Genomic DNA, 15,520 nt, shown 5'->3' on the forward strand with positions numbered 1-15,520 from the left:
CATAAAATATGACTTTCTGGGCTGTATGTTTCCTGCCTGGGTTCTGCCCTTTGTGTTTATGTTATCACAGTTATACAAAGTCATCTTGTGACTAATTTCCAGAGCACTGAGTCACAGTGTGGCTATTGCTTATCTTCTCTTTTTTTTCTGCACGACACTGCTCTTAGCTCTCATTTTTTTGTAATGCTCTTATTCCAATGAGCTCTTTCCAGAGTTATATAATTTTTTGTCTCATTATAGTTTTGTGGTTGTGTACTTGTATATTTTGTGGTTTCCTTTACTATCAGAAGTTAAATTTAATATTGTTTTATAAGCAACAAGAACATGACAGTACATCATATAGATATGTAATCTATTGCTTTAATTTATGTAATTGTACCACATATAATATAATCCTATCTATTCTTATTTAAGTTATCTCAAAATATGAACTTTTGTCTTTGTAGAATTGTAAAATATTTCCTTAGAGAAATTAGCTAATGCTGGCATGAAATATTTAATTTAGATGATAAGAATTCTCATGGTTATACCTCATTTTAAATATCACCAATTAATGACAATGAAAGATGTTTCTTTAAACAGAACTCTGCCAGATGGCCTCTTTATTTTATTTCTTTATATGTTACTAAATAATATTTAAACGTAAAAATATTCTTTAGAAAATTCCAATTAAAGACATAATTAGTAAAGAATTGCCGCAACAAGCATAAAATTATAAAGAAGGCTATATCTCACCAACTTAAAAAAGAAATGTTCATGATCTTAAAAGCATAAGCATATATTGCATATATATTTGCCTAAGAACCAAATGCAAAGTGCTGAGATCTAATTTTGCATTGCAATATGAGTTTGTTTACAGAGAAGGGTGGAATTTCATTGTAGGGTACAGACAATGGTTCTCTCCTGCAAGTCTTTGCCTCTCAGTACCCTGCTTTTCACCCAAGAAAAAGAAATAAAGGTTATTTCTCGTGGGCTAGAAAGTATATTGCCAAGTACTCACGAGTAAAATCTCTGAAGAAAGTTCTTGGAAAGATTTTTTTCAAAGCGGAGTTGAAGTCATTTTGTGTTCCCTTCCAGGCATTGAAGAGAGGATTTATCTTTTCTACTTCTTCTTTTAAACAGATCAAGAAACTGGAGAATGGAGAATAATGAAAGAAATGCAATCTGATCCTGCCAGCGGTGAAAGGGCGAGGTAAGAATTTGACGTTTATCCAGCCCAAAGTCGCTCTGTCTGTTGGAGCAAAGAGGAGCCTCAGAGCCGGTTTCAGAGATCACTGGCAGTTGGGAATAGCCAGGCTTCCTGTTTAGGTCACTCCAACTCTTTTTAGGCTAATTTTGCCAAACTCTTCAAAAGCCTTTTCTGTTATGGAGGAAACAGACAAAGGAATCAGCTTACACTAAGATTTCAAAATTACTATTCCTTTTTCTTTCCAGGATTCTTTTTGTAATCAGTTACAAAAAACACACTTTTTCCCCAGAGCTACATATTTTTTAAACATTATATTTTTGTCATTACATTGTTACTTAATTAAATGACCCCTTTTTGCAGTTTATTTTCTTATCCTCTTCAAATTATTTCATCTGTATTGTCACTGTATTTATGAAAAAAATTTGAGTGCTATTGAAATTTCCTCTGCTTAGAGAGGAAATATAAATTATTGCCTGTTGCAGAATGTCAGGCTGTGAACCCTGCCTCAACTACTTGCTAGCTTTGCAACTTTGGTCAATTATTTAAACTTTCTGTGCCTCAGTTTCTTTTTCCCTAAAATAATGATAATAAAAGTTCCTAGGTTAGATAGCAGTAAATGGATTAATACATATACATGTATGTAAACATATAAATATATATATATAAAGCTCTTAAGACAGGCCTCCAAACCTTCAATAAATGTTAATGATCATGCGTATTGCTATTGTTTATGTCATAATTATTATTTTACACAATATGTAAATATTTAGAAGGCATCACTTAGCTTGCTCTACTGTATTTGGCTATCACTGAAGTTAATCCTGTAATGGAAATATGGTTATATCAGACTAAGATTTTATAAGATGGTAGAATCTACTTTGCCATGAAGGCTGAAGTCATTTGATCAGAAAATCCGTCAGAAAGTTTGTATTTTCCATCTCTGATTCTCTCTCTACCTTCAACTTTTCTTGCTTCTTTTCTTTGACCTCTGGGTAAGGAGTAATTTTTCCTCTTGTGTGTTTTTAGTACTTACTGAATAATTCCTAAGTGTCTGTCATATAAATTACCTCATTTAATTCTTACAGCTAGTTTATGCAGAAGGCCCTCTCTACGTGACCATTTTATGGGTTTGTGGAGCTCTGATTCCAATCAAGTAGTCTGAATTCAGAGCACAGATGTTTAAATGCTCTTCTATACTTCTTTCTCACCCGTGTTCTGGGTTTTACACCACAACAAAACTTTGCTATGCTTTGAAACTTTATTTTTAACAGAACTTTGTTATATAATTATTACCCCTTATTACCGCACACGTTGCAACTCTAGCACATTCAGTGTTCCCTTTTTGTTCAGATTGTTGAGGAAATTGCCTGTTTTTGGACAGGAGTGGACACTGATTCATTTTTTGGCTAATGTACAGGTTCTACTCAGATAGAGGTACACTTAGCCAATCGGATTTCCTTTTTGGAAACTTGAACTAAGAGCTATAGAAAAAAAGCACACAGTAAATGCCAGGCTCTTAACTAAAAAGCCATGAAGGCAGGAGTGCTGACAGCCATGATAGTGTGTGCAAGATAATTATGTGGAGAAAGCTAGAATAGTGAAAGGAATAAATGAAAGAGAATGTGTTACCTCTGAGAGAGAAATAGGGAAAGAATGAAAGCAAGAGTCAAGTGTGAGAGCAAAAGAGATGAGAGAGTGATGCCTGAGCTCTACAGTGACGGTCCTTCCCCAGGCCTAGTTCAAGTTTTCCTAAGTACTCAAGAACATATCCCCTTCTCATAAGTTCCCTTTTTTCCCTAAGGTCATGTAAGAAATCTCTTATTTTTATCTGTAAAGAACCCTAACTGAAAGAGCCCCGGCTGGGCTGAAATTATTTTCCCAAAGATCATTGATTTTATATTTAAGTTGCATGTGGAATCAATGAAGACTTTTTACCATTTTGTTTCCATGTAATTTACACATAATTGGATATTCTTGTGCTGATGAGAATGTGGGCACTTGACATGAACTACTGTTAAGATAACACAGACTGACTCTGCTACTTAAGGGCTCTGCAGACTCAAGTTTTCTCTCCCCGAGGCTTGTGTGAGCTCCTTTTGGAGGTTTTATTACTAGTGATACAGGAAAAACGGATGTGGGGCGTGAGGAGGGACGTGTCCCAGGCTTTGGTTGAGCCCCTGGGACATGCCCTGCCAAGTGTGGGTCCTTGGCTTCACACAGGAAAGAATTCAAGAGCAGGCCACAGGTGAGTCGAGGTAGATTTATTCAGAGATACAATGAAAGGCAAGAGAAAGGCCATGAGGTGTGGGGGTTGGGTGCTCAGATTAAAAGTAGGTACACACTCCATAGACAGAGTGTGGGCCGTCTCCGAAAAGGGAGAGAGAGGGGCGGCTGTGAGGTACAGTGTTGCCAGTTTTTATGGGCTTGGTGGCTTCATATGCTAATAAGTGGAAGGAACAGTCTAAGTAGCCTGGAGAAAGGGTTGGGATTCCCCAGGAAGTTGGCCATTTCCCACTCTTTGACCTTTTGTGGCTAGCCTTGGGACTGCCATGGTGCCTGTGGGCATGCTATTCATCATGTTAATATATTACAATGAGCATATAATGAAGCTCAAGATCTGCTAGAAGTCAAATCTCCTACCATCTTGAGCCTCAAGGCCTACTAGGGGTTGTATCTTTCACCATTTTCATGTTAATTGCTGTGGCATTCCTTGAATGGCTGTGCCCTGCCCTCTTCCTATCTCACTAGTTCACCTTTCTATTGTGTACAACTCTAAGTCTGAATTATTCGGATAAAAAGATTTTCTCACCAACAATTTGACTGTATACCATTATATCTTAAAGTTCTTTGTATCCAGTCATTATCTAGATGTTCCAGTACCCACCTAATACTAGGCACTCTCCTTTTCATTCCTCACCATGTTCTGTTAATTTTTTCTTTCCAACTTTCACAAAATTCAAATAATATTTCAGGCTCTTCCTGTAAGTTTATTTATTTCTTGTCCAAGAAATAGTCATTTTTTTTATCTTTACTTGCCCTATGTATTAAAAAAACATTTCCTAATTTTATCCATTAAGAATTTTGTCCACTAAAAGATATTAAATGTTTCAACAAGTTCAGGTAACCCTATTTGAAGTGACAAATCTGGAAGGAAGTTGGTTCCTTAAAGGCACTGTGAGAAGAGTACACATTGTAGGACAGAACATCAAAATTAGAAAAGATGTTAAAAAGAAATTATACAGAAGTTTGGACAAACATCCAAAACAAAGTTAAGTTTTATCACATTGAACACTCATTTCATGTATTTCTGTCTACTCCAAAGCATGTGGAAAATTATATATTCCATTATTTCATATTTCAACCAATTACTTTCATACGAAGTGTGACTGCCAAGGTCTTTAATTGGATTAGGGGGAGGGATGAATCCTTGAACTCCACTCTTTGCCTCAGTTTTCATCCTTTTATCCAAAATCTAAATCATGTACAGGTTGTGATTTGCTTTTCCTGAAAGTGAATTTCTGAAAACTGATTTAAAAAATGGAAACAATACATTTTCAGATTTCAGATGTAAAACAAATGGTATCTAGACTTTGTCAAATTACATTCATTGAAACTCTGCATAATATTTATGGCATATACAAACATGGGTACCTAGTTGCTTCTGTATTTATTTCCTAACAATTAATTTTACTCTTAAGTCCCTATTTTGGTTGATGTGAAAAATACAGCTTTGCCTATTTGCTACTGACTTAATTACCAGTTAAAATTTGGCCACTTCCAGGTTAACTCAGGCAGTTCAAATGTTCCCTGCCCTCACTCCTTCTCTTCTCCCTAGGGCTCTTGAACCCTTTGGATGGGAATGGGGACCACTTGCTGCAGGGCTGCACTCTGCCCTGACTGTCCTCTGCTGAGAGACAGGCACATTGTCTGGTCATATCTATTAACATTTGACCAAGATTTTGTAATTAAAAATATGTTCCTGCTTTAGATCCTAGTTCTCACAATTTAAAGCCATAGATTTCAAGAATATTTTCTCTCCGTTGGGTTAAGACATATATTCAGCAAGTCACACAAAGCCTCTGTTCTTTGCTCTTAGCTTTATCTGCCCAGGGTAAAGAGTAAGGACAAAAGTAAACGAACAAAACATGTCATGTGGTTGTAAACCAAAATACAACCAGCTACAGTCCAGCTGCCTCATTTTTAGCCAAATTTAGTATCATGTTCATTTTAACAATATTGACATGCTCTAATGGTATTAAGCGTGAGTTTAAAGTCAGAGTATCTGCATGATTAATTTATCGTCAGATATATGCATTTTTTTTACACTTAGCTTAGTTTTCTTAATTTCTAAGTGGAAGTTTCAAAAAAACAATCCATTCATAGGGAAGCAGGGACAACTGGATCTATATCATGAAGAAAGAGAATACTTAGCTTCTTTTCTGACTCCTCTCTGTGGTAGATTATATCATTTGTTCAACATTTTTGCTACCCTTTCCTCTGGGTCACCAGTGAGAAGAGTTATTTCCTTCCACATTGACATCAAGTTTTTGCTACATTACTAGCTTTGGCTAATAGGATGAGCAGATAAAAAAATATAAGCCACAGCTAAATAGATTTTTATGAGATTTATGAGAAGTTTATGAGTTTTATGGTTCTATAATTATTTTTCATTTTCTCTGCCAGATAATGCTTGCCTCATATAAAGGTTACTCTTTAAAATTGGATCACAATAAAAAAGAAATGGAGAACCAATAAAGATGACTCACAAAGGTGACAAAATAAATCCTTTCTTGATAAAAACCTTGTAGATTTGGGGGTAGTTTGCTATCAAGCATAACTTAGGCAGAAGTAAACCATATACTCCCTACTACCTTACCTTATTCCTTTAAAGATATGTTATCTTAACAGCATATATATTATTATGTTATGTTATTTTAGACACTGAACTAAATTAGACCCTTGGACCCCATGATCTCAGTCTCCCTGGTTTCCTGTCTTCTTTTTCATTTCATGAAATTCATTGCAGGATATGAAGTAATTTGGGGGGGAATTCTCTCTGGAAATTTATTGATGTTAAGCAGCAGTATAAACGAAATTAAACAACCAACAATTTGAAATATGTTGCAGATTAAAGTAAATTCTTGTTAAGTGATATAGTAGTAACAAAAGGGTTTTCAGAAGTTTTATGGTCACAAGCAAGCTGCCTCCATCTGTGGGAAAACAAGTTCTTCTCAAATTAGATTAAATTTTCACAGGGAACTCAAAATAAATGCAGACAAACTCAGCAAACATGACTGCTGAAATCATTATGTTATCTTTGTTTATCTAACTCATATTCCTATTAATAAGATATTGCCTCCCCAGTTTAAAAAAAGAATGATTATTGAGACGTAGTGGTAACATGTGGGACCATGAAGTCATGACTAAGGATTTCTCAGCCCTTTCAGGAGAGTCACCACCGGAATCTCAGTGATAATTTGCATTATTAACAGGTGGAAATTTTGAGTGATTTTCCTTCATCAGGCAAAACATATTAACTAACAGAGTAGGAAAAAGGGTAATCTTTATCATCTGTGTTTAGACATTGCATTTCACAATAAATTATTGCTGCATATTCATATTTTAAAAATATATATAATGTGTCAAACAGGGAAAATAAAATGAGTTGAGTTCCTAGCTATTTCTTTAAGTTTTCTAGAATCAGATATTCTATTAGATGGCACGGTGATACTACTTTGAAATTTCACTTCAATTATGTGCTTTTTTCCTAATCTTTTTTAGTTTGTCTACATCCTTCTGTGAAAACTTGGGAAGTATACCTGTGTCTCTAATACATGAATAAAGAAGTAGATCATTTTGCTTTTTGATGATGAATAATAGGGGTTTCTTTTTATTTATTTACTTTTGGGAGGTAATTAGGTTTAATTATTTTATTTATTTTTTAATGGAGGTACTGGGGAATGAACCCAGGACCCTTTGCATACTAAGCACACACTTTACCACTGAGCTATACCTTCCCCCCTGAATAATAGGGGTTTCTTATATATTTATTTCTGTGAAATAAGTCCTATAAAAGTAACACATTTGTTAAAAGCGTATTGTACAATCCTAGGTCACAATAACTGATCTTCATTCTCTAGCATAAGAAAAGTAATGTTCTCTTCAAACTTGTAGTATTTTGCTCTCAAATCTGGACCAAATCTTAGGAGAGAAATTGTCAAAGCAGAGTATTCAGAGGAGTGAGATAAAACCATGTTATTTGAAGTGTACACATTTAGATACCTTAAAAAAAAAAATATATATATATATATATAAATGTCTCCAAAAATGTTGAAGCAATCTAGGGTATTTAACTTTAGGAAGAAAAAGCCTAGAGGGTAGGAAGAGTCATAATGCATGTTATCTTAAAGTATTTAGGACACAGTTATGTGGAAAGAGAGTAAATATAATCTGTTTTCCTTCAGAGAGAATGACTAGGTGGATGAAAATACTGGGGACACAGTTTTTAGCTTATAATCAGGATAATTTTCCTGCCAATCGTAGTTCACAATGATAGGATGAGCTACTCGACAATAAGGAGTGTGCCCATTCCAGAAGTAAGGAGGGAGGGAGAAGGAAGAAATGTGGAAGCAGTTCAAAGGACATCCTGACATTGCATGAGAGAACTGGACTAAAAGTCCTGGAGAATTACCTCCGATGTTCAAAACCTTTTAGTCCTTCTCACTCCTTGATCAATGGTAAGGATAATATAGCTAAGCATATAAAAACAATAATATGAATGACAAACATGACAATAATAATGTTTGTTGAAGGCTTACTTAGTGCCAGACATTATTGTAAGTGTGTTATTTATAAAGATCATCATGAGACAGGAAATATTATTTCCCCATTTAGAGATGAAGCTAAATGGTTAAGTCGCTTGTGTAAGTTTAAACAGATAATAAATAAGAACGAGATTTGAATCCAGATAGTTTAGATTCTGAACAGTCTTAACTGCTAGGCCGCACTACTTCTCTGTTACCTTTTGTATGTTCCCATAGCCATAATAATAAATATTTATTGTCCTTCTTAGTGAAAGAGAAAAAAAATTTCCCAAGGCCACATTGTAATTTTGAAATTATGCATAATCTTTAACTCATAAACCTACCTCTATTATTCTAAAAAATATTTACAAACTGTATTTGTATATCAGAAGACACCTGTGCAATATCAAGTGCAATATTTTTTGTAAAAATGGAAAATTGAAAACAATTTAAAAATCAATCAAAATGCATACATACATTGTGGTATAATCATTTGATAGAATACTGTTCGGAAAAGTAGGTATTCATGAATATGTATAAACATGACCAAAACTAAAAAATTAATCAGTAAGTAAAAAAATGCAAAATCAAGAACAATGTCACTTAACTAACTTTGGAAATACACACAAAAATATTATATATTAAATAAAGATATGTATGGAGTAAAAGGACACACATCTATGTTAGTTGGTTGCTCTGGAAAAAAAATGAGAGGAATGCAACCAGGAAAGGCTATAAAGAATAGTATGGACTTCAACTATATTTGCAATATTTTATATCTTCTGTGTAAAAGTTCTACATAACACTATATTGTATATAAAATAGTATGTGGCATAATATAAACAGTTTTAGATAAAGTAAATAGAAAATATAATGGAAATGTTAGCATTTCTTAATTGTAGATGATCATTATTGAGTTTTTGGTTTTTATTCCTTGTACTTTTTCTTGATTCTAAACATTTAAATAAAAAAATCATTTAGAATATATAATAATAACAAAACATTAGACAGCAGATAAAAATCTCTTGTTTCTTCCTGTCCCTCCCTAACTCTATGTGGAAGATGAAAATCTGGACAGAGCCTTCTTGCTCAGCTTGCTTTTTCGTCCTTTCTGGGAACTTCCCTAAGAGAGAAAAAAGTCTAGATGGAAAATATAACTCCTGTGAGATGCTATTTGATAAGCAGTGAGAAAAAGTCTCAGTTTGCCCATCTGTTATCCCAGGTGTGAATGAAATGCACCATGTATGAAATGCACCAATAATGAAGAATGAATTTGTCTGTTCACCATACAGTCTTTTAAATAGCTAGTCTGTTATTCAGAGAATTTTAACTCAGTGAACTCCTGTGATTTTCGTTAACAGCTCTATGATAGCCCACAAGAGTGTTTAAATAACTTATAAATAGTAAGTCCAACTCCAGAGTCCTTGAGCTTAACATTTATGATACTCATAATTGTTGTCTCACTACATTTTTTAAGACCAAAGTGGATCCCTATTTCATTACAGTATGGTTGGGATCATTAAAGATACATAAAACCTTGGCTGGGTGATCACAAACAAAGTGAGAAAAGGCCATGGAAAGGAAAAGCAAGAATGCTGAGAATACATTCAGAACCCTATTCCTGAGGGAACTCAGGTTGAGATCACCTGAGTTTCAGTAAACACTCTCTTTAGGATGTCTGCCTGGAGAGTCCCTTCAAAGAAAAGTCCAACCTCGGAGAACAATGGAAAGGAGTAATCTTGACTTCTGTGGTTTCTACCTTGCTTGCTTCTGCACTGGAATGTTAAGCCTTGAAGCTTATACTTTTAACAACTTTGTGCTTTATTCTTTAATCTTCTAGATTTTAATTGCTTTGTTTCTATTTATTTTCTATATTTAAAACTTGTTTTAGGCTTTTAGTTTTATGGTTCTTTTATTTTAATTATTTTGTAATACCATTATTTTTAATCAGCCTTCTAATTTATATTACTTGTACTGTTAATCCCATCTATAATATTTTAACTAGCTTTATTACTTTTAGTGTTAACTCTCATTTTTATAAGAGTGTCTATCTTAAGTATTATCATTAGTACTACACTGATAACAATATGATGTATGATGCTCACGTGTTTGAATACAGCATGGTGTAAACCAGGAAAGTTGGGTCTTTATTACCTTCAAGTTGATTTGCAGCAAGTCCTCAATCCTCTAGGACAGACTATCCTTCCTTTAACCAAAGTGGGACTCAGTGACTTGAAGATCACCACACTGAATAATCTGATAGGCCCACAGACAAAAATTATTTCCAACCACAGGTTTACCTATACAGCCAAGAAAGACACTGGCAAATTACATGAAAAAAATCTATCTTCTCACAGAACTAACTTTCATTCTGAACCTCCCAGAAAGATTGTGTGTATGGATAGGAAAGTTTTATTCCAGTCTCCACTACCAACATGCACATATTAATTTACATCTCTTTACTGACTGGGTTTAAGGGGTAATTACTTATACCAAAACTTACCTCTTTTATTGATTAGGAATGCTAAGGGAAGTTTGGCCTCAGAGAGGATAATCCTTACATCCCCATTCCTATTGTTTTAGATTCAGGGAACTAATCCAATTGATCCTACCCTCAGAGAGACTTGCTGATTAGATAATGAGATCCTACCCAGAATTTCAAAGTAAAAGAGACCAGCTATTATCTTACTCTCTCCTTGACTGTAATCTCAGCTGCGTTTGGATAACAATTTTATATTCACAATATTTTATTTTTATATCTCTTAGTTAAATATATATTTGTGTTTTCACTATTCTTTTTTAAGAGAATCCAGAGAAGCAATATTGTTCAGTGTCAATTTGGAATTCTGGAGGGAAAAAAAGGCTCACTACAATGGTAGTTTTATGGTTATCTGTCTCCCTTTGTCCAATGATATAAGACACAGCTACAAAAGCAAGAATAGTCGGCAGGCAGAGTTGACTAGATTTTTGGTAAGAATCATAAAAACACTGCTAACAGATACATTTTATTTTAGAAATTTAAAAAGTTGTTTCTCATAAGTTTATACAATTTTATTAAAATATTTTTACTTACAAATTTCTTAGGAAAAATTTCAAAGTGTAAAATAAAATAGCACATAAATGTACCACACAGACATATTTATTGAGCACCAACTATGTGACAAACACTGTTCTAGGATTTAAGGAAACAGCAAAGAACAAGACAGATAAAACTCTGTCTTAGAATTTTAATCTTAGTGCCTGCCATACACTGAATGCTACTAACGATCACAGTTCTCACTCAGTGAACGAGGATTACAGCGAACAAAAGAAAGAATACCTCACCTTTTAAAATACCTCCTTTAAAGCTGCTTAGAAAGAAGTTGTTCCAGGAGCTGCATGTGAGAGTTTATTGCTTCTTTCTAATTTATAAAAAAAAAAAAGTGTTAGTTTATCTTGTGGAGGTTTTCATTGATTATTCAATTATTTAATACTGAAATGAGAAGACAATTTGTTATTCATTTCACTTCTTGATTAATTTCTCAAAAATTTCAGAATAGAATTTCACGGTTAAAAATTACACTTTTATATCAGTTTCTAACCACTTGAGCTTCACAGTCTATGTTAGTATCCATGTACCAACTCCCTCAATGACATTTTAAAAGCTTTTTCTCAGTCAGTTTTACAGGCAAAACATTGCAAAAGTTTTAATTTGCAGTCCATTGAGTAAAACTGAAGTTAAATGTTCATTTTCTCATTAAACATTTTTCTTTTTCTTTTGTGAATTGCTATTTATGGTCTTTGCTCTTTTTTATGGTTTGGTGTGTGTTTCTCTTATTGACCCATAAGAGTTCTTATTTAGTATCCCAGATTCTTCTCTTTTAAAATGCTTAGAATTGAGATAAAAGCTCAACTGGTGTTTCTTTTTAATTAATTAAAGTATGTATAAATTATCCAAAATTTGGTTCAAGAAAAGAAAATGTTAGTCATTTTTAATAAAGGAATATATACATATTATGTATATATGTTCACATACATAAATACAAATATATTCAAGGATAAAATGCAGTATTTCTTCTGTTATTAGACTCTCTTATACTAAAACAAGGAAATAGGTATGACACTAATAACCTATAATAACATTAGATGATAATAGTAAACATTAAGTAGTAAAACTATTTACCTGCTGTTCTGTTATACTTTTTACAAATAATTATTTTGATCCATAAACAATCCTCTAATGTAGCTATTGTTACTATTGTAAATATGAAGGAATCTGAACACTGGAAAGCTTAATTCAGTTGGCCATAGGTTAACATTTACAAATAATAAGCAGCTGAACACAGTGTAAATCCTAATATGTAGTAATCCTTCTTCTGCAGTCTCTCCAATGGATGCTACTGCATTAACATCCACTGTGCAAGGGATCAGAAGAGAGGAATGACAATCTGAGTCCCACTGACAAAGCCTCTTCTGTCATCACTAAACTCACTTTAAATTTTTCTATCTCTTATCATGTTTTATCTTATTAAAGACTGAATTTTGTGAGACAAAGAAATGATTGAAGTGCTTGTGAATCTGATCCAAATTTTCAGGAACAGTGAGTAAAAACCGTGGTACTCTGAATATTATCTTCCTTCAAATTCTGTGAAAATGATTCATTTCTTGCACATAGAGAACACGGAACTACTTGTGGTTAAGTACTGCCCTCTGTTGACAACATGGTATATAAGTCTTAATTTATATTTTAAGAATATTTAAGGTTAGAGTTAACAGAAATCTCACCAATAAGATGAGTAATGAAATCCCAGGGAATAGAAGTGCATTGTCCGAACAGCCATGGCTGCTTAAAGACAAGGACAGGATGAGACCCCAGGTATAATGATCTACCACCAGTCTTGTGTTGACTAACTTAAAAACAGTAGTTTTATTTTGCCTGAGATATTTTCCACTTTCTGACACAAAAACAAAGTTTACAATAATCAAATAAATTAAATAAATTATTTTATTTAAAAAATTTAAATAAAATGTTTGTTCAGGTTAAAAATAAATCATACAATAGAGGAGGGAAAGATGAGTAGCTTTCTCTCACTCTCCATCTGATTCAACCCCCAGAGGTTGCAACTGTTAACTGTTTATTTACCATTCTGGAAATTATATATATATATATTTTTTTTTTTCCCAAAATCAAAGTACTATTCTTCAACTTTTTTCAAATGTAAAACATATATTTTAGAGTTTATTCCATATTATGTTACAGATAAAACTCATTTTTTAGGATGGTTTCCTTTTATTGATACTTTTGAGGATTACTAGCAAATTTAGAATCTCCTTATTTAGGATTGCCTGATATTTCTCATAATTAAGTTATGAATCTCTTCTTGGACTGTTAGAGAAGTGAGGCTGTTTTGTTCTCATGTCTTACTAGATGACAGATGTTAACTTTGATCACTTGATCAAGGTGTTGTCTGCAGGCTTCTCCATTGTAAGCTACCTAATTTTTCTGCTTCTGTGCACAGATAGGATTTGAGGGACAGAAATGCTCAGCTAAGACACAAAATCAAAATAATTACCTTGTCATATCCTTTCTCTCAGGTAGCAAGAAGATCTTAGATGCTAGGTACTATTTTCTCAATAGTGCTGAGTGTCCATTTCCTGACTTCTTATTTAATTCCAAAGTCTCTTTCTGAAGAAACACACAAATTAGTGAGGTATCTGCAATAGTTGTTCTTGGAGTGTGAGGAATGGTTTGGTATATTAAACAATTGATGTAACTAAAATTTTTTGTATGTAAGTGTATACATAACATGTGAAGCATAATAATTCTTTACACTGGCAACTAGATGGACACTAAACAGTAGAGCTGCTGACAGTTTTACTTTTCTTAAAACAATAATACAGTCAGATTTTTAAAATTACAATAAAATTTCAGTCATGTGAATTTTTATTTTAAATTGTGATATTCATTAAAAATTTGCGCTTTGTATTTTGATAAATTTGAATGTTTTAGAAGAAAAAACTGTTTTTAAAAAATGAAAAATTTTTAAGTTTAAATTTAATTTAATTTACACTTTGGACTAAATATTTCCAATTGTATGCATTAAAAGCATAACAAAATTATGTGATATCTTGATTGTCACATAATTATTAGTTTTGCTGAAATGAAGGCAGGAAAGATCAATGGTATGGAATAAACATATAAATACTTATAAGTTATGTATATATTTAGTTTATTATTTGTCTAAGCATCACTGGCCAATTAACCAAACACCCAAATATGCACAGTAAAAATTCAGCTGTGATGTCTTAGAATTCTGTCAGCTTTTAGCCATATAAAATTTATGGCTTTACAACATATCTTACAATTTCATCTTTATGAAAGTATATTTGTCTAAGTAGGATAGAATATAATTTATATGGTAGTTTCTAACTTGGTTAATAATTTTAAATATTAAGTTTAACATATGTTCATCATAATGCGTTGCTGCCTCCTACTTTCCTATGATACAAGCACAGCATTTTCTGAATCATCCATTTACCAACTATTTATTGACCTTCTACTGCAGGCCACTACTAAGACTACTGCAGTAAACAAACCAGATAAACATTCCTATTTTCTTGGAACTTACATTTTAGTACATTTTCATCAGGGTACGTATTCAGGGACATGACATAGCTTTTGCCCTCTTAATGGCATACATAAAACTTTCTCAATTTTCCCCATTGGCATGGCAAATTTTGCTGAATTACCATGTGGGTTTTGGTTGGATAAAGTCAAAACTGCAGCAGGATTTCTCAGAATTCTTGGAGGAAAGGTTTGGCCTTGGAGAAAATGTTTAGGGGGCAAAAGAAAGCAGCAGAATAATAGAAAATTGTCACACAGTCAACATGATCCTCAAAATTTAGTGAGTTGAATTGAAAGAAACAAGAAAGAAGGGAAATATAAATTAAAATTGAGTTTTGTTTCAAGTTAGAGCAGTTTTTAGAAAGTAAGCAGAATAAGCTTGATTAATTGGTACCATAATAACCAATCACAAATCCACATCCTCTGTATTCCCATGGAGATAGTGATAAACAGCTGCTGCCCATCTTGCACACTCAGAAAAGCAAGGTTAATCAGAAATACCACAGTTGCAAATTCAGTTGCATTAATAGCGGAACCAATTCAGGAAACGTATTTTCATGGCATGACTTTTTTCCTCCAGAGTTCTATTAGGATTGTGTCTGATTACTATATTAGTGATTCATTAGATAGCTTAGAAAGTGGGATGCCTGCCAAAAACTCACTTGGACTGAGAAGAATATCTATTTCTACTTCTTTGGCAAGAGTCATTTTTCTCTTTCAATATGGAAGTCATTTAGAACCCAGGTGACATTCATTATAACCAAAGTCAGACTAAACAATGAAGGCATAAAGACAATACTTGGTTTTCATTCTCTCAAAAAATTTAGGTAATGAAATGCATAAATGAAAGATCAATCTAGATTTTTCATGTTTATCTTAAAGTCAAGGAGTCTACCTTTTCTTTCACAAAAATGGATGACAGCT

General features: G+C 33.3%; 1 protein-coding gene across 4 annotated transcripts in view; it reads right to left on the bottom strand.

Moving 5' to 3' along the window:
• TFPI (tissue factor pathway inhibitor) overlaps positions 1-1,311 on the bottom strand; it is a 54,040-nt gene extending 52,729 nt beyond the window's left edge. The window contains exon 1 of one of the 4 annotated variants that reach the window (XR_012507086.1): positions 1,001-1,309. The gene's annotated coding sequence lies outside the window, so the exon portion shown is untranslated. Of the gene's footprint in view, positions 1-1,000 lie in introns of all 4 variants that reach the window. The other 3 variants (XM_074364009.1, XM_074364011.1, XM_074364010.1) reach the window with 3 other exon arrangements.
• Positions 1,312-15,520: the final 14,209 nt, after the last annotated feature.

Source organism: Camelus bactrianus, chromosome 5, assembly GCF_048773025.1.
Source record: "Camelus bactrianus isolate YW-2024 breed Bactrian camel chromosome 5, ASM4877302v1, whole genome shotgun sequence".
Lineage (NCBI taxonomy): Eukaryota > Metazoa > Chordata > Mammalia > Artiodactyla > Camelidae > Camelus > Camelus bactrianus.